We start from the raw sequence: 24,021 nt of genomic DNA, 5'->3' as shown, positions 1-24,021 counted from the left end.
CCAAGTTTTTGCTGCCCTAAAAGGAGTTTAAAAATCTTTTTCGAAAAACTTTTTGCTTTCACTTTTTGATCTGTTTTTCAAATTGTTCGTGTGAAAAAGTTAGTTTTTTGTTAGAATGTTGTAGTATAAAAGCTTAACTTTTATACTCGACCAGCGTTATTCTAAAAAACTTTCAAAATTCGTCATCCTCACCTCCTCATTCTTCTGTTCGCAGATTTTAATGCCAGATTTGTGGGGAGGTGAGCGGCCAATCGACGATGATATCCTTGCACAACTGCTCGAAGGCAAAGAACAGCCGACCCATCGCGTTAGTGAGATTCCATTTTCAAGAACTTCTTCTAGACCTCAACCATCACCACCTCAAATGGCCCGTTCTAAATCTCCAGGCAAGAAAAAACCAAACCCTGAAAACAATCCAAATTCACCTGCCCAGCCTGATTCGTAGGCTAGGGTTCCCTCGACCAGTGGTCGTGAAAATGCTGCCCCAGACCCTCGTATTCAAGTCAGGGCTCGCCCTCGGCATCAAAACCTTCCTGATGTCAAGTGGTATCTCTCTCCTACCAGCCAGGTGACTCCCCGGATGCTCGCCAATTATCGTAGGAAGTACCCTCTTACAGGGGTTAATCTCACAATCCCAGCTGCTAACCAAAGAGCTAACCTGCCTGGGGGCGTCTATAGCGCTTGGTCCTGATATCACATAGAGTCGGGGGCTATCCTCCCTCTACATCCATTCTACCAGGGGGTGGCCAACTACTTTGGTGTTGCCCCCTTTCAAATTACCCCAAATGGATATAGAATGTTGGCTGCACTCTATATCCTTTATAAACTCAAAAAAATGGCCAGAACCCACTCCTCATGAGGTCAACTTCCTCTTTGACCTTAAGTCCAACCCTCAACAATACGAGACGAGCTTTTTTCATCTTTGTCACCAGGAAACAAAACGAACGTTTCTGAGTGACACTACCCACATTTCCAACGTGGGGCAGTACAATAGAGAGTATTTCCTCATGCCAGACATGACTACGAACAACCTGGCCTTCGCTCGAGGAGGTAATTTCTACTTTCACTGGTTGCTACTTTTCCTTAGCAAACTCTTCTGCACTTCTCTAAAGTATATTGTGCCTTTCAGGACCATGGTTACGTCCGAACCCAACACCAGACATGGTGTTGAGGTCCAATGCACTGGCCAAGATGGCAGACGCTGAAAAAAGCGTTAAGTCCCTAGTCACTGATGAAAATATGAGGTTATCTGGCCTCCTGGCTCCTCGCCATGAAACAAGAGGACCCGTGGTGGCAGACGCCACTGCCGAGGGGCATCCTGAGTAGCAACCTCCGGCGTCTCCTCCCCGAAGGAGGCCAACGGGGGTTACGATCAGGGAACCCACTGGCATTCCTTCAGCAGAGAGGCCTTCTGCGCCCCAAGGCAAGGGGAAACACAGAGCCCGTCATAGACTTGGAAGAGTCTTCAGACGAAAACGGTACTATTATTCTGCTTTTAAATAGCTTGCCAATTCCCTGTCACTTGTTTGATGGGGACGGCAATTTTACGTATACTCCAAATCTAGGGCCAGACTTCTTCGTGCCAGATAGTGAGTGTATGACTAATAGAGTTAGTAGTATAGCGACCAGTAGTTGTAGCTCGGGTATTAAACTTTGTGACCTCTTTTCTGATTTGCCATGATTTTTTTATCTGCCTTTGTCTTACTACTTGCATGTTTTTCGTTATCTACAGAGATGGCTTCCCCCAACGTTTTCGATCTATACCAGACCCAAGAGGAAGAGGAGGTCCCCCTGGTTCGACGGAAATCAGCTAGGAGGCATGATGGTGAATCAAGCCAAGCACCCCCGGCTAAGAAGGGTCGAACAACTGATCCTTCCAAGGAAGGACCTATTGGCCAACCTTCTGCCCAACCTCCTGCTCCTGCTGAAAAGGAGACTGCCCCTCCTACCAACCCTCCACCTGCGGCCCGAAGGGAACAGGCCCCGCACGCAGAACTTCTTGGGACCAAACTCTCGAACCGCTCCCTGCGATCAGCTAAGGATCGCCTTGCTCATATCCTGAAGCATGACTGTTGTAGGGAGGCAATGGCTGAAGCTGAGAGCATGGGGGTCGATCAGATCCTTAACAGGGCTCTTAACGAAGTGGCCAGTGTAAGTATTCTTTCTCTTGGCCTTTATCTTTTCTTCTTGTAATATAGCCTAACTTGTATTCCTTGACTGCAGGCAATGCTGACTATAACAGCTGCTCGTACTCGTGCTAGTGCTAGCATCGAGCAGGCTCGGGAAAAGGCCATCGAGGAGTTTCAGGTGAAAGCCGTCGAGGAGCTTCAGGCTACAGAAGCCAAACATGCTAGGGAGTTGGAGGTGGTCACCCAGCAGAAGGATGCTTTGGTGGCAAAGCTGGCGGAGAATGAAGCTTCTCAGGCAGCTTTGAAGAAGCAGAGGGACGACTTCCAGGAGTCTAGCCGAATCCAATATCGTGAAGTCAAGAGACTTAAGGAGGAGCACCTTGCTAAGGACAAGACCATAGCTGTTCTTGAGAGCCAAGTGGAATAGCTTAAGCTTACCAACGCCAAGGATCTGGAGAGGTACAAAAATGCGACACTTCGGTGTTTCTACGACTTTTGGAAACACAACCAAGGTGCCGATTTCAGTTACCTTCCAGCAGAGGCCAGGAAGGTTGAGCAGTGCGCTGTGCTGCTCAGTTAGTTGCTGAAGAAGAAAGAGCTAGGGTCCTTGCTTCCCCAAGCATCCAGCCACCCGCCAATTTGGAGGGAGGAGAAGCTGGAGGAGATGCAACTGACCAAACTGCTCCAACAGATCCTCCTGCCCCTCAGGCTCCTTAAAGTTTTTTGTTCTTTTTCTTTAATTACACGACCTATGGGTCGTGATGTAAAGACTGAATTTTTATTTTTAAATTTTCTGCATGGGCAGCAAACTTTCCTTTTACTTTAAAAAATTACATCCAAGCAGTACTACTCGCGGTGTAAAAGAATGCCTTTTGGTATTATAATATTTTTGTCTATTATAACATCTGTTCGCATGACCAAACTTAGCATAGTACTTTGGCTTGATTTAACAAAATATAAAATTTGAAAAATACTCTAAGTACCGTAGCATGCTTTCACTCAATTTGTTCATGTGTTTACATACCTTTTGCTATGCTTTGCTATCGATGCACCTTATATGCCCCCCAAGTGATCAAGGAGCTTCAGGTCCTTGGTCACTTGCCTTAACCACGACCTGTGCGAACATTACTGCTCGGTAGGAAATGTAACACTTATAATACAACAAAACAACACACGTAATGAACAAATACTTGTAAAAATAAATTTACAAAGGTTGGCAAGAATGACTGGCTACGCACAGTCCCTTATAATTCTCGTATTAAACTAAATATGTCTTTACGAGTGATCTTAAAAAGATCTTACACTTATAAGCGATTAGCCATACAACGTGGCTAACCCTTTTTCCCAACTTGTAAAAAGTAAAAATTAATACAAGCCAGTCCTTTAAAAATGATTTTTTATTGATAATACTTGCACAGATGTTCTCGATTCCAATAGCAAGGAACGAGATCTCCATTTAAGCGTGCAAGTTTGTATGTGCCTAGATGAAGGACTTCTTCAATCTGGTAAGGTCCTTCCCAGTTTGGTCCGAGTACTCCAACAGTTGGGTCACGGGTATTTAAGAAAACTCGTCGAAGTACTAGGTCTCCAAAGTTGAATTTTCTTTCTTTCACCTTTGGGTTAAAATACCGGGCGACTTTTTGTTGGTACGCAGCTACTCGGAGTTGGGCTTTTTCCCGTTTCTCTTCAAGTGAGTCTAGGGACTCCATCATTAGTTGGCTATTCTGGTCTTGGTCGTATGTAACTCGTTGGTGTGAGGGGGGATCTAACTCGACGGGAAACATAGCTTCATACCCGTACGCTAAGGAAAATGGGGTATGACCTGTCGCTGTTCGATGATAAGTTTTATACGACCAGAGTACTTGAGGCAGCTATTCTGGCCATGCCCCTTTAGTGTCTTCAAGTATTTTCTTCAAGGTATCTTTGAGTGTTTTGTTCACTGCTTCAACTTGCCCATTTGCTTGTGGGTGTGCGACTGAAGAAAAGCTTTTGACGATTCCATGTCTTTTTCAGAAGTCTGTGAATAAGTCACTGTCAAACTGGGTGCCGTTGTCTGAGACAATTTTTCGAGGCAAACCATATCGGCAAACAATGTTCTTGATGACAAAGTCAAGAACTTTCTTGGTCGTTATGGTAGCGAGCGGCTCAGCTTCAACCCATTTGGTGAAGTAGTCGACTGCTACGACTGCATATTTTACTCCACCCTTTCCCGTTGGCAGGGATCCAATCAAGTCTATACCCCATACTGCGAAAGGCCAAGGACTCTGCATCTGCTTTAACTCATTGGGAGCTGCGCGTGGGATCTTGGAAAATCTTTGACACTTATCGCATTTTTGCACAAACTCCATTGAATCTTAGTTCATAGTTGGCCAAAAATAACCCTGCCTCAGAATCTTTTTTGACAAGCTCTGCCCCCCAGCATGATCCCCACAGAAGCCTTTATGTACTTCCCTCATGAGCTCTTTAGCCTTTTCCGGTGTAATGCATCTGAGCAGTGGCATGGAGTATCCTCTTCGGTAAAGGACACCATTGACCAGTATATACCTAGCAGCCTGTCTTTGAAGAGTTCTGGCTTTGTTTCTATCTGCTGGTAGTACTCCATTTGTGAGATACTCCAAATATGGTGCAATCCATGTATCCTCCATCCGGATTTCCATATTGGTTTTGTCTGCTCGTATGCTCGGCTCACACAATCTTTCTACTGGAACTATATTCAAAGTGTCAGCGTCTTTCACACTTGCGAGTTTGGCTAAAGCGTCTGCGTTTCAATTCTGATCTCGGGGAATTTGCTGGAGGGTATACTTCTCAAATTGCGCCAACATATCTCTAGTTTTGTTTAAGTAGGCCACCATTTTGAGGCCCCGTGCTTGATACTCCCCTAAGACTTGATTCACTACCAGTTGTGAATCACTGTAGATATCAAGCACTTTTATATTCATGTCTTTGGCTAACCTTAGTCCCGCGAGGAGTGCTTCATATTCGGCTTCATTGTTCGATGCAGTGAAATTGAACCTAATAGCGCAGTGAAATCGATGCCCTTCTAGCGTTATCAATATCACTCTTGCTCCTCCGTGAGATTCGTTGGACGATCCGTCTGTGAATAACTTCCACAAAGGAGCTTTGACTAGGGGCTCAGGCGCACTAGGTTTTTCGCACTGCTCGTCATCTGGGAGCTCAGTGAATTCAGCGATGAGATCAGCCAAGACTTGCCCTTTTACTGCTACTTGTGGTGAATATGTGATATCAAACTGCCCGAGTTCGACTGCCCATTTTAATAAGTGTCCAGCCGCCTCTGGCTTTTGCAGAACTTGCCGAAGGGGCTGGTCAGTTAAGACTGTGATGGGATGGGCTTGGAAATAAGGACGTAACTTCCTTGAGGCCAAAATCAAGCAATAGGCTAACCTTTCAATTGGAGGATACCTCAATTCAGCCCCGATTAACCTCTTGCTTACATAGTAAACCGCTTTTTGTACGCCTTCTTCTTCACGTACTAGTACCGCACTAGCAGCAAATTCGGTGATCACCTGGTAAATGAAAAAAGTTTCTCCGTCCATGGGTTTTGATAAAATAGGAGGTTGTGCCATGTGGGCCTTTAAGGCCTGGAAAGCCTGCTCGCAGGCTCCTGTCCATTAGAATTTCTTGTTGCCTCTAAGTAGATTGAAGAAAGGGACGCATTTATCCGTCGACTTGGAAATGAATCTACTTAGTGCGGCAATTCTTCCATTTAAACTTTGCACATCCTTGATTTTCATTGGCGATTTCATGTCGATCAGGGCTTTTATCTTGTCGGGGTTGGCCTCGATTCCTCTTGAATTAACAATGAACCCCAAGAATTTCCCTGATCCTACTCCGAAGGAACATTTGAGAGGATTTAACTTCATCTGATATTTGTTTAGAACGTTGAAACACTCTTGTAAATCCTTCACATGTCCTTTTGCTTTTTCAACTTTACCAGCATGTCGTCTATGTACACCTCCATGTTTACTCCGATCAACTCCTTAAACATGTGGTTAACCAATCGCTGGTAAGTCGCACCAACATTTTTCAGTCCGAAGGGCATTACTTTATAACAGTATAACCCTGTATCGGTCCAAAAGCTAGTGTGATCCTTGTCAGAGGGATGCATACTGATCTAATTGTATCCTGAGTATGCATCCATGAAGGAGAGGATCTCATGTCCTGCAGTTGCATCGACCAACTGGTCGATCCTTGGGAGTGGGAAGCAATCCTTTGGGCCGACTTTATTGAGGTCTGTGAAATCCACACAGGTTTGCCATTTTCCGTTAGGCTTGGGAACTAGTACCGGATTAGAGACCCACGATGGATAAAACGCCACCCTGATGAACCCATTCTCCTTCAGTCTCTCGACTTCCTCTTTTAAGGCTTTCGATCTATCCTTATCGAGCAGCCTTCTTTTCTGTTGCACGGGTGGAAAACTCTTGTCAATGTTCAGGACATGGCTGATAACTGTAGGATCTATCCCAGCCATGTCTTTGTGTGACCAGGCAAAAACTTCCTGGTTCTTTCTCAAAAACTCCACCAGTGCACACTTCGTTATTGCTTCTAAGTTTTTCCCGACCTTTACCACTCTGGTCGGGTCTTCTTCATCAAGTTGGACCTCTTCCAGGTCCTCGACGGGTCCAACACCTTCCTCAAAATCCCCAAAGCGAGGATCTAAGTCCTTATCCTCCCTTTGGGCAACACCCTATTTGGTGACTCCATCACCGGATTGGGCTTGCGTATCAATTGCCATCTGCAACCTATCTGGGGGAGTGCTTTTCGACGTTCCCCTCTTCGCCTTTGTAACTGAGGCATTGTAGCACTCCCTTGCTTCTCTCTGATTTCCCAACACGCGTCCTACCCCTGTGTCTGTTGGGAATTTCATGGCCAAGTGCCATACTGAGGTGACGGCCCGAAGATCAACCAGTATGGGCCTTCCAATAACAGCATTATACGCCGAAGGAAAATCGACTACTATAAAAGTAGCGAGTAATGTCCTGGTAGCAGGTGCTGTACCTGCTATGACTGGAAGTCTGATTGACCCTGCTGGGGCGAGTCCCTCGCCAGAGAAGCCGTAAATTGTTTGGTTGCAGGGCTCCAAGTCTTTGACGGACAACTTCATGCGTTCCAGCGAATATTTGTACAGGATGTTCACTGAACTTCCTGTATCCACTAGTACTCTTTTCACCATCATGTTGGTGATTTGAACGTCAACGACCAACGGATCGGAATGTGGGAACCGGACATGCTGGGCGTCGCTATCAGAGAAGGTTATCTCACCATCCTCTGACCGAGCCTTCTTTGATGCCCTGTCCTCCACAATTATCATCTCGATGTCCTGGTCATGACGTAGGGTCCGAGCATATCATTCCCTCGCCTTTCCACTGCTTCCCGCGAGGTGCGGGCCTCCGCAGATGGTGAGTAAAGTGCCAGCTACAGGGTCAGGCTGCAAAGGTGGCGAGCGTTGGCGTGTGGGCGCATGCTCGTTACCACTTGGAGTCTCTCGTTGGGAATTTCCTGAGGCCCATACATATCTTCTCAAGTGTCCGTGTCTAATAAGGAACTCGATTTCATCCTTTAGCTGGTTGCATTCATTTGTATCATGTCCATAGTCGTTATGATAATGACAGAACTTGGTAGTGTCTCTCTTCAAAATATATTGTTGAATGGGAGCAGGTTTTTTATAAGGCACACTGGAACTCGTGGCCTGATACACCTCTCCCCGAGACTCAATAAGGGCAGTGTAGTTAGTAAACCGAGGTTCATAATGATTACCCTTGGCTCGTTTATTGTCAGAGGTGGAAGGCTCGTTATGTGGCCGTTTCCCCCCATTCTTGCCATTGCCATTGCCGTTCCCGTTGCCTTTGCCGTTGCCGTTGGGTTTTGACCCATTGGCGGCTTTGGCGGGCTCGGCAGTCCCCTTGTCCTTGCCTGGGGGTTTTCCTTCACTGGCTATGGCGTCTTCGAGCTTGATGTATCGATCAGCTCGATCCAAAAATCCATGGGTAGTCCTGACCCCATGCTTTCTGAGGCTGTTCCAAAGAGGCGTACGGCGCTTAACTCCTGCAGTTATGGCCATCATCTTGCCGTCGACTCCCACTGTTTTGGCTCCAACAGTTGCTCGCATAAAACGCTGGACGTAATCCTTCAGTGGTTCTCCGTCTTGCTGGCGTATTTCGACCAGCTGATTTGCCTCAGTTGGGTGCACACGACCCGCATAGAATTGTTCGTAAAATTCCTTTACGAACATCTCCCAAGAAACAATAATTGCAGGAGGGAATTTGAAAAACCACTCCTGTGCAGCATCAGAAAGTGTTGCAGGAAAGATCCTGCACCGAGCGTCTTCAGACACTTTCTGAATGTCCATTTGTATCTTAAACTTGTTGACATGAGATACTGGCTCACCATACCCGACAAAGCTTGGAAGCGTAGGCATCTTAAACGTACTAGGAGTTTCCGCCATAGATATCCTTTGAATGAAAGGAGTGCCCTTTCTCCTATCGTGACCGATATAAGATGTTCTTCCCCTGACCAGCTGTTGCACTGCCCGGTTGAGGGCATCTATCTGGGCTTGCACTGCGCCAGGAATCGCCGGGGCCTCTGCTGCTGGAGGAATGTGCTCATCGTGTCATTCCCTACAATCGTTGAGTATATCTCTTAAATCCTCATCCCTTCTCCGCTGCTCGCTGGCTCCGAGCCGGTTGAAGATGTTATTTTGTCTGGGCTGCCCCCCAACGTCACGTCTTTCGGGTTGGTCATCCCTAGGTGGTGGGCTTCTGCCCCCACCTCTTTCTTCATTTCTCCGACTGGCGTTTCCTCTGCCTGAGTCGGCCTCATTATAACCATGGCCATCTCTGAACCTCAACTGGTCGTGGTGGCATTGATTGTTCCCTCGGTTGCCTCCTTGGGCTGGAACGTCCTGAGCGTTAGAGGGTGGCTTGTGTTGGTCGGTGGGTCCCCGTGCATTGTCATGCTGTGGGGGGCCCTGGACCACAGAGCCTATCTTCGAGTTCCTTCTGTTACCAGAAGGACGCTGCCCTCTGCTCGGTGGGTTCGGCTCTTTGCCTCTATGGCGTCTAGGACTGTGGGGCTGTTGCCTGACCCTATTCTGCCTTGACCGCGGGGATTGCCGCGACCAGCCTGGGATGGAGGATGCGCTTCAGGATCCCTTAGAGGGACATCGTCCTGAGGCATTGGTGGCTGCTCGGGCCTTTGGGGGCTTGAAGGCTGGATCGGCGGGCTAGAATTAGGGCCCCTTTGGGGTGGCCCATTTGAAGGTTGATCAGGCTGCGATGCAGGTGCAGCCTGATTCCTAGTCACCTGTAGGGCTGCATCGAGGGCTGCCATGGCTTCCCTCTGGAGACAGTCCATCTCCACCTGCCTTTCACTCAGTTCCAGGCGCTGTTGCTCAATCTCATGTTGCTGTCGTGCCATAATCTCGGCAGCACTTTCTTGGCTGGCCCTCAGATTGGCCAGTTCATCCTGCAATACCCCCAGGGTATTCCTCAGCGTCTCGGAATCCAGTTCTTCCTCATCGAATTCCAAATGTGGCTCATCTTCGGTCATGTTTGGGGGAGGAGGCGGTTGAGATGGTGCAGCACTAGCCGCCTGTCCAGTCTTCTTCATTGTTTTCGCCATTGAAACTTCAACAATATTATATCAAGCTCTCAATGAAAGCACCAGAATGTTGACCCTGATTTTGGTCAACTGACACAGAGTCAAAAATGCTTGATGTGGACAAATATGTTGAAATGAAGAAGAATGACAAAAACAGTAAAGCACACAAGAATTTATAGTGGTTAGGCCCCAGAATCTGGTAATAACCTACGTCCACTTGAGCTGTTATTGATATGATATTTCAAAGGAGTGATCAAAGAACTAGGGTTCAATGAGTTTCACCAACCTCTGAAGAACAAAACAATATATCGAATATGATAGCTCTAGCTCACTCGTAAATCTCTAATCTCCAGTAATTAGAAAGCCAAAAAAAAGTCCCTTCCTTGAGCTATCTTCTCATTATTTATAGGCTCAAGGAAGATTACATGAATTAGTTACAAATATTCTTTCCTAATTAATCGGATCATCAGGAATTATTGGAAACAATCTCGGGATTGACTAAGTTCTTTATAAAATTATCTTAAAATATGCGGAGTGTACGACCAGGCTGGTCGTAGGAGAAACTGAGCCGTTATGCATGTAATATCTCACTGATCGATAGTCGAACAAAATTCTGCCAGGTGTCAGCCACATGTTAGAAATCACTCACCACGTCATCCGTGCCTGTTTTTTGGATAACACTTTTATTTAACTATTTAATTAAAAATCAATCTCCCACAAAATAAGGTGTTAATCTTTTTAAGGAAAGATGACAACTATATTTCAAAATTTAAATTCAAAATTCAAATTGATGATCATCATTATCATCATCGTTTAAAATTAAATAAATCAAAAATAATTTTTGACTTACCAATTTATTTTCTCACACTCAAATAAAATAATTAATTAATTTTTTTATATATATGAAATTCGAAATTTTATATATTTAAATTAATAAATATATTTTTGAAATTAATAATTAATTCTAAATTAATTAATCAACCTCAATTATCATTTAATTACATACTTGACCCGAAGATTAAAATTCTTCTAAAATTCGCAAATTACAGTTATACTCTTGTATCAACTCTTACCTTGATATGGTATTGATAGAGCCACCTTGGGGACTATGGACCTATAATATGAAGCTCCAATAAATATTACATTATTGATCAATGCTCTTTGATTAAATAATCATATTTATTAATCTCATGATTACTCCACTAAAAATATGAGACTGAACTCTTGATAATTATAGACATTTATTTACTGAGTACTTTACTAGAAAATAAAGTGTCCATTGGTATAATCATTACATACATCGTTAATCCTCTATTAATGGTTCATAATTAAAAGGGAATAAAATTACTATTTTACCCTTTTAGCTATATCTTGTTCCTAGAGTACCATTGACTTTACTAGTGAAGGTTGTGTCACAACAAGTTTGCGATGTGAGCGCTCATAACCTTTTCAGTTCCAAAAATGAACCCAATAGGGAACCATTATTCAATCTATACGAAGGTATAGATTCCATATCTGTTAAACTACATCCTCAACCATATATATCATTGACTCCCCAAAACAATTGTTCTTTGCCTGATCATATTGACAAACCTTAACATGTGAATCAAAGGATCAGTTAACATATATAGATTTCAAAATAACCTCAGGATTAAGATCATCGTGTATATGATCATCGTTTGATATTTTTAATTAATATAATGAAACAATGTTTAAACAAGTATCAACAAATCACACATGGTTAAGTTCTACATACTCTCAACATGCAAAGTACAACCACTAAATTGTCCTACTACACAAGTAACCCAGATCTAGGTTACATGTATTCATAAAACTAGTAGATCGTACTAGCAGTAATTAATCTAAAGATTTCATAACTTTATTTTACTGCGAACTAATTGTTGGGAATTGTGCCCTAAAAACAATTGTAGTAGACAATGGAAGTCGAATACATAGCAGCTTGTGGAGCATCTAAAGAGGTTGTGTGGCTCAAGAAGTTCTATATTAATCTAGAAGTTGTTCCATGCATGGATCAACCACTTTTTTCATACTATGATAACACTGGGCCAGTAGCTAATTAAAAGGAACCCAGAAGTCACAAGAGGGGAAAGTACATCGAGAGGAAATATCACTTGATCCGAGAGATAGTCAACAAAGGAGATGTTGTTGTCTTGAAGATTGCCTTGGAAGAAAATCTTGCAGACCCATTCACAAAGACTTTATCTATTAAATCTTTTCAGGGTAACATAAGAAGCATGGGGTTAAGGGAAATGCCTCATTTTCTTTAGGGCAAGTGGAAGATTGTTGGGAATTGTGCCCTAAAATCAATTGTAGTAGACAATGGTTTTAATGAAATAAATAAATGAATTGAATTATTGTATATATGTAGCTTATGTACTATATTATTGCTAATAATATAAAGTAAATATCAGAAAATTCCCAAGTTCATCTATGTGGTCTCAATCTCATATTGATATGAGATGATCAAGATTGAGATAATGAAGTTAAATAGTTCGCAGTAAAATAAAGTAATGGAATCTTTAGATTAATTACTGCTAGTACGGTCCACTAGTATTATGAATACATGTGACCTAGATCCGAGTTACTAGTGTATTAGGACACTTTAGTGGAGGTACTTTGCATGCTAAGAGTATGTAGAATTGGACTAGATGTGATTTAATAATACTTGTTCAAATACCATTTCGTAGTATTATAAAACACATCAACAGATGATCATATACAAACTGATCTTAATCCTGAAGTTACTATGATCTCCTATATATTTTACTTGATCCTTTGATTCATGCATTACAGTTTGTCAGAATGATCAGGCTAAGAACAATTGTTTTGGGGACTCAATGATGTATATGGCTGGGGACATAGTTTAATAGATATGGAATCTATAGCTTCTTATAGATTGAATGATGATTCCCTTTTGGGTTGGTTTTTGGAACTGAAAAGGTTATTGATGTCAAATTCATAATCATATTATGAATTAACCTTCACTAGTAAAGTCAATGATACACTAGGAATCAAGATACAATTAAAAGGGTAAAACAATAATTTTATTCTCATTTAATTATGAATCATCAATAAGGATTAATTTGTATGTAATGATTATATCAATGGACACTTTGTGATTACAATAAAGTACTTAGTAAATATATGTCTTTAATTATCAAGAGTTCAGTCTCATATTTATAGTGGAATAACTATGAGATTAATAAACATGGTTATTGAATCAAAGAGTTTTGGTTAATAATCTTTTATTTATTGGAGCTTGGAAAAATTGGTTCATAGGTCCCCGTGGCGGCTCTATCAACACTAATCAAGGTAAGAGTTGATACAAGGGTTAAATTGTGAATGGGCTATTTGAGAGAATATTTAGTCTTCGAGATAAATGTGTTGCACAATTTATTATTGCATTTGTGCAATTTTGAAATTGTGCAGAAATAAAAGGAATTGATTTTAATCAATTATTTATTTAAGTGCGAATAAATAAATATGGATAGTCAAAATTGGTTTTGATTATTTAATTAATAATAAGATGATGATGGAAATTCAAATTTTGAATTTTAAAATTTAAAATTTAAGTTGTTATATTTCTTTCTTAAAAAGATGATACCTTATTTGAATGTCTAATTATTAATTGATTAAAAATAAAAACACATGAAAAATCAAAATCCCATTTTTCAGGGATAGGCCACACGCATAGGGCTTGGACTACTTTATGCGTGTGGCACATCAGATTTTATCTGGTATTGGTTTTTCATTTTTATTTTCTTTAATTAATTAATTATACCTTTTAAAATGGGGTTTAAAATTGTATGCTAGATTTTTGTCTATCATCATTATTATTATAAAAGGTGATTGATTTTTCTTCATTATGATTATTATGGTAATAATGTCTATATATTCTATTTGATAGAAAATAGAAACAACAAGTTTTTGATAAGTTTTGATATAAAGAAGAAAAACTATCATCTTTTCCACAAAAAGAAAAACATTTTCTCTCTAGCCTATAATCAAAAGTCTCATGTGTTGTGAATACATCTGATTCACAAAATTGATCCTTGTTCTCTATGTTCCCACCCACATCTTGAGGTGTAGAGAACGTTTTGGAAGATTGAGGTGTGAGTACTCAAGTAAGGATAGGAAGATCGAAACATATACAATTTTTTTTTAAGGATTCTTGATAGGCTACAAGAGGTAAATCATTTTCATATTATATTTCATTTTCATATTCATATTATATATTGATTAACATATTACATATTAAAAGATCCTCATATAAAGATTGTTTATATGAAATTTTTTGTTATATACCATTACCGCAATTTCTGCTGCGCAAAAGGAACCGTTCCTTACACTATTTAAGTTTATTATCTTAATCTTGATCCTCCTATAGCAATATGAAGTTAAGAACACATAGATAAACTTTGGAATTTTCTGATATTCACTTAATATTATCATATAATATCGGACATAGTCTATATATATGATAATTCAATTCAATTTTTTATTTCATTTAAAATATTTGTCAACTACAATTACTTTAATGGCATTATTCCCAACAGATGCCAGTAAGGACATGACAGTGGGACCATAGGAGATCAGATTGGGGTGTGTAACGACACGAATTTGCTAATCGGGCTTAGGGCCTTGATTAGGGTGCCAGGAGGGCAATAAATGATTTAATATACATGTGAATATGTGATAATGATGCATGTTTAGTTGAGTTAAATGTACATGTGGGCCCCGACTGGATATTAGGGGTATAAATGTGATAAATGTGATAAATGCTTTATATATGTGATATGTCTGTCCAGCACGATCCGAGACAGTCCTGGGGAGCGGTTAGCCAGAAAGTCACAACGGGGTTGAGAATCCGACTCGAGGCGAGTCGAGGGGTAGTTTGGGCATTAGTTATTATACGGGGTTATCGGGTCAAGAAAATAAATATTTGGAGATATATTTGAGGATAGAATGTCTAGGAGGGAATATTGGGAAAAATTACCATTTTTCCCTCGGGGACGTTTTGGTACCCCGAGCCTTGAGGTAACCACATAGATTAAGTTAAAAGAAACAAACAGGAAGAACCATTTAGGGGCTTGTAGAAACCGACACCTATTCTTACCTTCCAGCTGAAGATAGGTTCTTATCCTTTTCTCTCTTCACTCTCTAAGGAAAACTCAAGGAAAACTTTGGGGAAACCAACTTAAAGCAAACAGATTGCAGCTAGGGATTTAAGGGAGCTTGAAGCTTGAAGATTGGAGCATAGGGGACTGGTTCTAAAGCTTAATCCAGCAAGGGTAAGCCTTAATTATAAGGATTATGTTTAGATTTTCTGCTGGTTTGTTAGAGTTTGCATGTTGGTTAAGTTTAATCTGTCTTGAGTGTTTTAGTTGAGCTTTGGAGCAAGAATCAATGGGGTTTTGATGTTGATATTGAGCTGGAATGTTTGTGTTAATTATCTGGGATTGTTAGCTAAGTTTTAGGGTGAATTGGCTTGAGGAAAATATAGAAAGTTGGTGAAGAATTCTGGGTTTGGAGGTGAGGGGCGCGCCGCGGCCAGTGTGCGCGCGCAGCCATGGGAAGCCGAGAAGTTCATGAGCGCCGCGATGCTTGGTGTGGGTGCCGCGGCCCGTGTGTGTTGCAAGGGAGTGCTAGCCGCGGCGCTTAAGGGTGGGGTCGCGGCTCTTAGTGCCAGTTTGTGCTTTTAAGGGTGTTTAGGCTTGGGAACTCAATGGTTACAGTGTGTGAGACTAGGGTTTCGGAGAGGCTCAAGTTAGAGGACTGTGCTCGGGACATCGGTGCTCGGAAAGCTCGGGACTCAGGTATGAAAACCCTTGTTCCCATAGAGCTTGTATGCAGGGCTAAGCCCAATGTGTTTGAATAGAACTGGTATGCAGGGTTGGGCCCAATGTGTTTGAACTGCAGGGCGTAGCCCTTTGACTGAATTTGCAAGAATTTTGTACTTGCTTATTATGCTATGAATTTTATTATGTGAATGATCGGCAAGAGCCGGGAACGGTGTAGACCGAGGTCGGCAGGGGGCCGGGAACGGCAAAGGGCCGGGAACGGCGTTAGGCACGTTGAGTGCAAGGCCTAGTACGGAAAGGGGCCGGGAGCAGCGTTGAGCACGTGGAGTGCGAGTTGCCAGGGCATGTCCCTAAAAGGATACCTGGGATATCCTCACGGTGCGGACCGCGAACCCAGGGCTTGGTAAACGCCTGGAACGGCTAGGCCGTATGTGTTTAGCCCATTGGTTGCATGTTTATATGCTTGATATATGTGTTGCGTATGTTATCTGTTTGTGGGTTTTCTTGCTGGGCTTCGGCTCACAGATGCTCTGTGGTGCAGGTAAGGGTAAGGAGAAAGCCAACCAACCATGAGCGTAGAAGGCGTGAGGCGGCGTGTACATGTTGGGCCAGCTTGGCTGCCACAGCCAGTGGATTTTGGGAGATGGTTGTAAATAAACTTAGATTTTGCCGTTTAGTCGACTTGGTTCAATTTATATGACCTAAATGTTTCTAAACTGTATTTTGGGATCCCAGGTGTAAAACTTTTATGATTTTCTATGGAAATTATTATTTCTAAAGTTTTTCCCTCTGTTTATGGCTTAATTACACTACTTGACCTAAAACCTCGATTAGCGAGTTTAAAGCAGGTTTTTAAACTCACTTAGTAACGACTCTAAGGAAGTAGGGCGTTACAACTTGGTATCAGAGCGAGCCAAGGTTATTGGTTCTGGAGATTGACTGAACATGTACACTCGCTGTCAGTGACAGGCTCAACTCAGGGTTGGTTGATAAGATTGGCTAATATGTTTGAATATGTGTTTGAATGCCCTGTTTGCCTGCTTACTTTATATAGAGCGTGTTGAATGAGTTAACATATGCATGATGCTAGGGCATGGCCCGTTGTGTGTTATATGTTGTATGAGTTATTGCTTGTGGATGACTGATGTGTTTGGGAGGTGGTTTTTGGATGTTGTTATCATGCCTGATGAGCGGCGTCGTTGTTTGCAGGCATATTTGTTGAGATGCCCCGACAATCAGCTAGACTTCGCGGCAGTAGGGCCGAGGATGACAACCAGGGTCAGGACCCTCCACCTGCCCCACAGAATTTGCAAGAGATGTTTGCCGAGATGGAGGTAAGATTGCAGTGGACAGAGGAAGAGTTGCGACAGTTGAGGCAGCAAGCCCCACCTCAGGTTACTGGGTTGCCAGTGCAGCAGGTTGCAGCACCAGTGCTAGTGCAGTCTGCTATGGAGAACAAGTGGGAACCTTTGTATGAGAGGTTCAGGAAGTAGTATCCTCCCACCTTCGAGGGTGGATCAGACCCACTGCGGGCAGAGCAGTGGATGAATATGATTTCCTCAATTCTGAATTTTATGAAAGTTCAGGGGGATGAGAGGGTAGCCTGTGCTAGCTACATGTTTAGAGAGGATGCCCGCATTTGGTGGGACGTGGTGGTTCAGAGAAGGGATGTATTAGTTATGACTTGGGAGGAATTCAGAAATATGTTTAACGAGAAGTACTACAGTGTGGCAGTACGAGCTGTGAAGGTTGATGAGATTATCAACCTGACCCAGAATCGATTGACAATGACAGAGTATGCTATAAAGTTTGATAGATTGGCAAAGTTTGCGCCAGATTTAGTGCCGACTGATGCGGCAAGAAGGGACAGGTTCGTGCGGGGGTTGAATGTTATGCTTGCCCGCGATGTGAATATTACCTTGGATACAGAGACTACTACTTATGGCCAAGTTGTGGATAAGGCCATTACTGCTGAGAGGGCTGAATATCAGATTTGGAAGGATAGCGCAGTTAGGCGCAATGCCAGGAGGACAGTGCCTCCTTTTGTTGGATTCAGTCATGGTGGTGGTTCTAGTGAGCAGAAGAGGAAGGCCCCAGATTCCTTTGTTCCTCCTAGTTCAGATAGGAGGGCACGGGGTGCTTCCACTGGCCGTTCGGGTGGCAGTGACAACTGGAGGATTTTTCCAGTGTGTCCGCGGTGCAGGCGACGACACCAGGGTGAGTGCAGGATCATGGCCTGCTTTGTTTGTGGGAGTGCCAGTCATCTGAAGAGGGATTGCCCTCAAGTTAAGAAGGAGGAGCAGAAGCAGGGTGATAGTCTTGCTCCTGCCAGGGTATTCACTTTGACACAGACTAAGGCATAGGCTAGCCCCTCCCTTGTGACAGGTCAGATCTCTAGTGCTGGTTCTTTCTATACTGCATTGTTTGATTCAGGGGCTACCCATTCATTTGTATCTGCTAGAGTGATAGATTAGCTTTGTAGACCTAGTGCTGTGTATGCTAGGGGATTTCAGACTTTGTTGCCAACAGGAGGATTGGTAGTCTCTAGGAAGTGGATTAGAGCATTGCCAGTAGAGGTAGATGGTAGGGAACTGTCTATTGATCTGATTGAGTTAGAGATGGATGATTTTGACATGATTTTGGGAATGGATTGGTTATCAAAGTATGGGGCAACGATTGACTGCAAGCGCAGAATGGTGACTTTTGAACCAGAAGGGGAGGTACCCTTTGTGTTTGTGGGGTCAGTTAGTGGACCGCGTGTACCGATGATTTCATCATTGAAGGCTAGAGACCTGATGAAGGTTGCATAGGATTCCTAGCGAGCATTGTGGATACCTCTAGGGTGGTGTCGGTTGGACCGGGTGAGACTACATTGGTGTGTGAGTTTCCAGATTTTTTTCCAACAGATTTGCCAGGGTTGCCACCGCAGCGGTAGATTGACTTCGTTATAGAGTTGGTACCAGGAGCGGAGCCAGTATCTAGGACACCTTATAGAATGGCTCCAGCAGAGTTAAAAGGAGTTGAAGATTCAGTTGCAGGAGTTACTTGATTTGGGGTTCATCAGACCCAGTTTCTCGCCATGGGGTGCTCCAGTGTTATTCGTTAAGAAGAAGGATGGGTCCCTTAGGATGTGTATTGATTATAGGGAGCTAAACAAGTTAACCATTAAGAACAAGTATCCACTGCCTAGGATCGACGATTTATTTGATCAGCTACATGGAAGAACAGTGTTTTCCAAGATAGATCTCCGATCAGGTTACCATCAGTTAAGGATTAAAGAGGAGGACATACCAAAGACTGCTTTCCGAATGAGGTATGGACATTATGAATTCTTGGTTATGTCCTTTGGATTAACCAATGCCCCAACAACTTTTATGGACATGATGAATAGGGTCAAGGATTATCTGGACAAGTTTGTGATTGTATTCATCGAAGACACCCTAGTGTACTCCCAGTCAAAGGCAGAGCACGAGCAGCATCTACAGTTGGTTCTACAGCGGTTGAGAGAGCATAAGTTATATGCTAAGTTCAGTAAGTGTGAGTTCTGGTTGCCACAAGTTGCATTTCTGGGCCATATCGTCAGTAAGGAGGGGATTCTGGTTAACCCAAGTAAGATTGAGGCAGTCAGAGATTGGCCTAGACCGAGCAATATTTCTAAAGTGAGAAGCTTTCTGGGTTTAGCAGGGTATTACCGCTGGTTTGTTGAGGGGTTCTCCAAAATAGCTACGCCATTGACAGAACTGACAAAGAAGAAGACAAGGTATGTTTGGACGGACAGGTGTGAGAACAGTTTTAAGGAGTTGAAGCGGCGGTTGATCACTGCGCCAGTGCTAAGCTTGCCGACAGAGAATGAAAACTTTGTGGTCTACTGTGATGCATCCAGACAGGGTTTGGGGTGCGTGCTGATGCAAGTTGGTAAAGTGATAGCCTATGCATTGAGACAGTTGAAGGAATATGAGCAGAAATATCATATGCATGACCTAGAGTTGGCAGCGGTGGTGTTTGCACTTAAGATTTGGAGGCATTATCTTTATGGTGAGAAATGCGAGAAATACACCGACCATAAGAGCCTAAAGTATTTCTTTACTCAGAAGGACTTGAATATGCGCCAGAGGCAGTGGTTGGAGTTGGTTAAGGATTATGATTGTGATATCTTATACCATCCTGGGAAGGCTAATGTAGTGGCTGATGCATTGAGTCAGAAAGGCCCATGACAGTTGTTTAGTTCGAGGCAGATATCTGACAAGTTAGCTGAGGAGATGACCAGAGCAGGTATAGAATTGGCGGTTGGTCAGTTGGCCAACATCACTCTTCAGTCTACTCTCCTTGAGAGGATCAGGGAAGCGCAGGGGAAAGATTCCCAGTTGCGAGGTCATAGGGAGAGTGCCTTAGTCGGAGCGACAAAGGACTTTTCCATTTCAGAGATGGGGTTACTGAAGTACAAGGGTCGGATCTGTGTTCTGATGGATTCTGATATCCGGCGAGAGATCTTAGATGAATCGTATACCACTCCCTATTCTTTGCACCCAGGTACGACGAAGATGTACCAAGACTTGAGAGCTCTATAATGGTGGTCGGGCAAGAAGAGGGATGTGCTTAACTTGCCAGTAGGTTAAAGCTGAGCACACTACAACAATATTTAGTATGTATTACATTAAAGAATAGCATATATTTAGAAGTGCTATTATTAAGTGGGGGATTAAAAACACACGGATCTGAATAGTGGAGGATTAAAAACACACGGATCTGAATAAGACATATTTTGGCGCTATATGACTAAAACACAGGCGCCAAAATGAATTTATGCCAAATTCCCTTTCTCTCAGCCTTTCTCTAAGTTACCCTTTCTCTCAGCCTCCATCTCTCACTCACGAAGACTCACTCCGCCCTCTCCGCCCTCACGAAGTCTCTCTGCCCTCAACTCATCTCTGCCTCACGAAGACTCACTCCAGAGTGGAGCTCTTTCTCCGCCTCATGAAGTCACGCTCCAGAGTGGAGCTTCTCTGCCTCACGAGTTCTCTGCCTCACGCCCACTATCTCAGGTTCGTTTCTCTCATCCCTGATAATACAAATTGTTGGCTGAATGTTGTAGATTGATATGATAAAAAACCCATCTTTGATAGAAACTAGATTGATATGCAATTTTAGATATTGTTATGTTCAATGTTCAAGAGAAACAACTATGAAGATTATAAGTCAAGAGATAAAAAATATGTAGAGATTGAGTCATTTGAACTTGCAGTCTTGCAGGTCCCGTAGCTTGCTCTTGCAGGTCAGCCCTCTCTTTGTACCAAGTTCTCCTTTGCTCTATCAATGGAGGAGCCTATTCTGTTCTGAGAAATACCTCAAACCCACCAGCTGTTTCACTCATTCTCAGGTACACAAATTAGGCACCTTTACTGTTTTCATGTTTCTTTTGCTTAATTAACTTCTTTTATGTTTTTTTTTTACTTTGTTCACATTTTTCTTTGGTGTTGTAAATCTTGTATATGATAGAATACAGTCTTACTTGAATGGAAAAAGAAAATTGCACTCTTGTAAATGAATCAGGTGGTCTCAGAATTTAGTAGGGTGTCGTACTTGCTTTGCTATATGATGACTGATCATCTGATGGTATTCTTAAATTAGGTTTTTCTTGTTTGACCTTTTTAAATCTGGTCTAGATGAAAAATGGTCTCTTTTCATTTCTAGATCCTAATAAAATATTAAGATGTGATCGAACAATTCAGTCTTTTGCTAAAACAGGGGAAGGTTTATGCTTAAAGTATGTATTAAATCTGTGTTGGTACATGCACCTCATAAATGTATACATGATATTCTAGTGTAAGGCACGTGTGCATGGGTTCTTGGTTTCCTTTAAGTCTGATATCTACAACTAATCAATAATATTAATGACCACATAATGCCAACAAATGTATACATAAATAATAACCAGGCAATTAAAATATAACTATATGCTCCTTGTGGTGTTATTATATAGGAAGGAACACTAGTCAATACCCATTTCTTGTTTTCTATTATTATGTTCTTCTCTGTCCTTTGACTAGGTGGCTCTGGCTATTGCAAATACGGTTGGAGCAAGTATGCTGCTCCATCTGTGCGCTCTGCTACTTTCTTGGTCACCTTTTAACTACCAGCTTCAAAGTTTCATCATTCATTTATTCATTAACCACAACTGTGTGTAATCCCAATTGTCACTTTCTCATATGCAGGAATTTGGTAACATTGAGTCTCCAATGTATACCAGACTTAGACACTTTTTTTCCACTATTTATAGCAGGTAGCTCCTCTCTTTTTCTTTGCTTTGGCTTTCATGAAATGAGCTTCTTTACTCACATATGTATATTTGATATGTCTTTTACAGGATGCAGGTAAGAGCACCATCACAGCCAGTGGTTGTGTCTATACCAATATTGCATTATGATGGTAAACTTCTATATATTCATTGCCTTTTCTGTAATTTAGATAGTTCAATTTTTTTGGAAGTTTGGTCGTGTAATTCCTTAGTGAGACACTTGAGAATTGTGTGTTTTTCTTGTTTGAGACACTTTCTGTCCTTATGATGTGGTTTCTGTCTTTTTATTGCAGATACTGAATCTGCAAAAGCATCAAGACGGCAACTCAAGGAAGCTATATATACAGCACTATTTAACATGAATGTTCCTGCTGTTTGTGCAATTAATCAGGTAAATTCGCTAAGCCTTAACTTGCCGCTGCTGTTTAATATTCTAAAATATTTAATACTAAAAGAAATAAGAGTAATTTTTTATTTTTTTAAAACTAGGATTCCGCTAACAACTGCTATGTAGGTATCCAAGAGAAACTTAAACCTCATACCTTGTGATATAGCAAGCCATATGCCTTATCATTTGAGCTACCCCTCTTTGGTAAAGAATTAAGATTAGTTTGTTTCATGCAAAAATGACATTTACCATCGGATATAGATTTCGAGGCCTTGATCCAATTTTCATTCTTCATTTTTCTTTTGTAAAGCAAGCTTCTGTGACTTGAGTGGTTGACAATCCTGAACAGGCACCAAATTTACTTATTAACACTATAAGCTGAGATGCTTTATGTACTTATGCTTGTTTATGAGTAATTTGGACCTTTTGCTTTTGGCTTAAAATGTTCGATTGATTCTTTGATAGATGTTTTTTATTTGTAAGATCTTATCCATTTTCTGTTTTTGAAAATGTAGGCAACTTTAGCTTTGTATGTTGCTAGAAGAACTTCAGGAATTGTTGTAAATATTGGGTTTCAAGTCACATCAGTTGTTCCAAGTAAGGAGTGATAGTTTCTCTTTTATCTTTTATATGCTTTATGCTTCCTTAAACTATCAACAAGGTTTCATTTACCTATGATATATACTGATTAGCCCTGAAGTATAAGTTATAGTTTTAACTTTCCATGCAGCCTTGCTGCTTTTATTCTTCTTTTTTCATTTTCATTCTATGGATTTTCCAGTGCTTTCTTTTATATCATATCTTGGTTGCATTCAATGTTTGGGGATTTGAAATATACTCTTTTCTTTTCTTTTTTGGCTTCTAGTTTTACATGGTAAAGTAATGCGCAAAGTGGGTGTGGAGGTTGTGGGACTGGGAGCACTAAAACTTACCGGGTTTCTTAAGGAGTTGATGCAACAGAACAATATTAGTTTTGAATCGCTGTACACCGTTCGCACTTTGAAAGAGGTACAAGTCTTGCTTGTTTCTTGAGTGCAGAATATTGTTGTTGAATATTTATCCTCGTTTTTCCTGACTGTAGTTATTCTGTTTTAATACTATCAGCTTTGCACCCTCAAAGAAAATATTTGCTCATGGTACATTAAACTACTAATACCATTAGTATCCTGTGTTTTAGTGGAATGTTTCAATTTTTTTTTCTACTGCTCTTCTCTCTCATTTTTGTAAGAAGACCTTGCTGAAGCTGAGTTCTATTTATGACCTTATTTCTATACAGAATCTCTGTTATGTTGCCTATGATTATGAGGCTGAGCTACTCAAAGATACACGAGCATCATCTGACGCAGCAGGAGAAGGTCAGTTCACTCTTTCAAAGGAGCGGTTTCAAACAGGAGAAATCTTATTCCAGCCACGAATGGCAGGAGTGTAAGTTCTGGAACTTATAATATTTATTGCTTCACGAGCACTGTCAGGAAAGGTCCAACTATGTGGATGCATGTGAGTGTGTGTGTGTGTGCTGCAAGGATATTAAAACTTCTACCATATAATTCATCGAAAAAGATGTCTAGAAATGCTTTATGTCTTGATACTAGGCGTTAAAAATGTGACGAGAATACAGTTCTTCTAAGAGAATATAATTGAGACTTCATGAAAGTATAGTGTTTAAATTGTGAAAAACGTATGAATAATATGCATATAATCAGGTAGTTGTTTCATTATTCTTCTGCAAATTTGGTACAGCTAATCTTGTTTTTCACTAGAATTGGAACT

The 24,021-nt window shown here is 41.8% G+C and overlaps 1 pseudogene; it reads left to right on the top strand.

Moving 5' to 3' along the window:
* Positions 1 to 1,734: 1,734 nt before the first annotated feature.
* LOC133825233 (actin-related protein 8-like) lies at positions 1,735 to 23,680 on the top strand (annotated as a pseudogene).
* The last annotated feature ends 341 nt before the right edge of the window (positions 23,681 to 24,021 follow it).

Source organism: Humulus lupulus, chromosome 3, assembly GCF_963169125.1.
Source record: "Humulus lupulus chromosome 3, drHumLupu1.1, whole genome shotgun sequence".
NCBI lineage: Eukaryota > Viridiplantae > Streptophyta > Magnoliopsida > Rosales > Cannabaceae > Humulus > Humulus lupulus.
The sequence above is the reverse complement of the archived record's forward strand: the minus strand, read 5'-3'. Positions and strand labels throughout refer to the sequence as shown.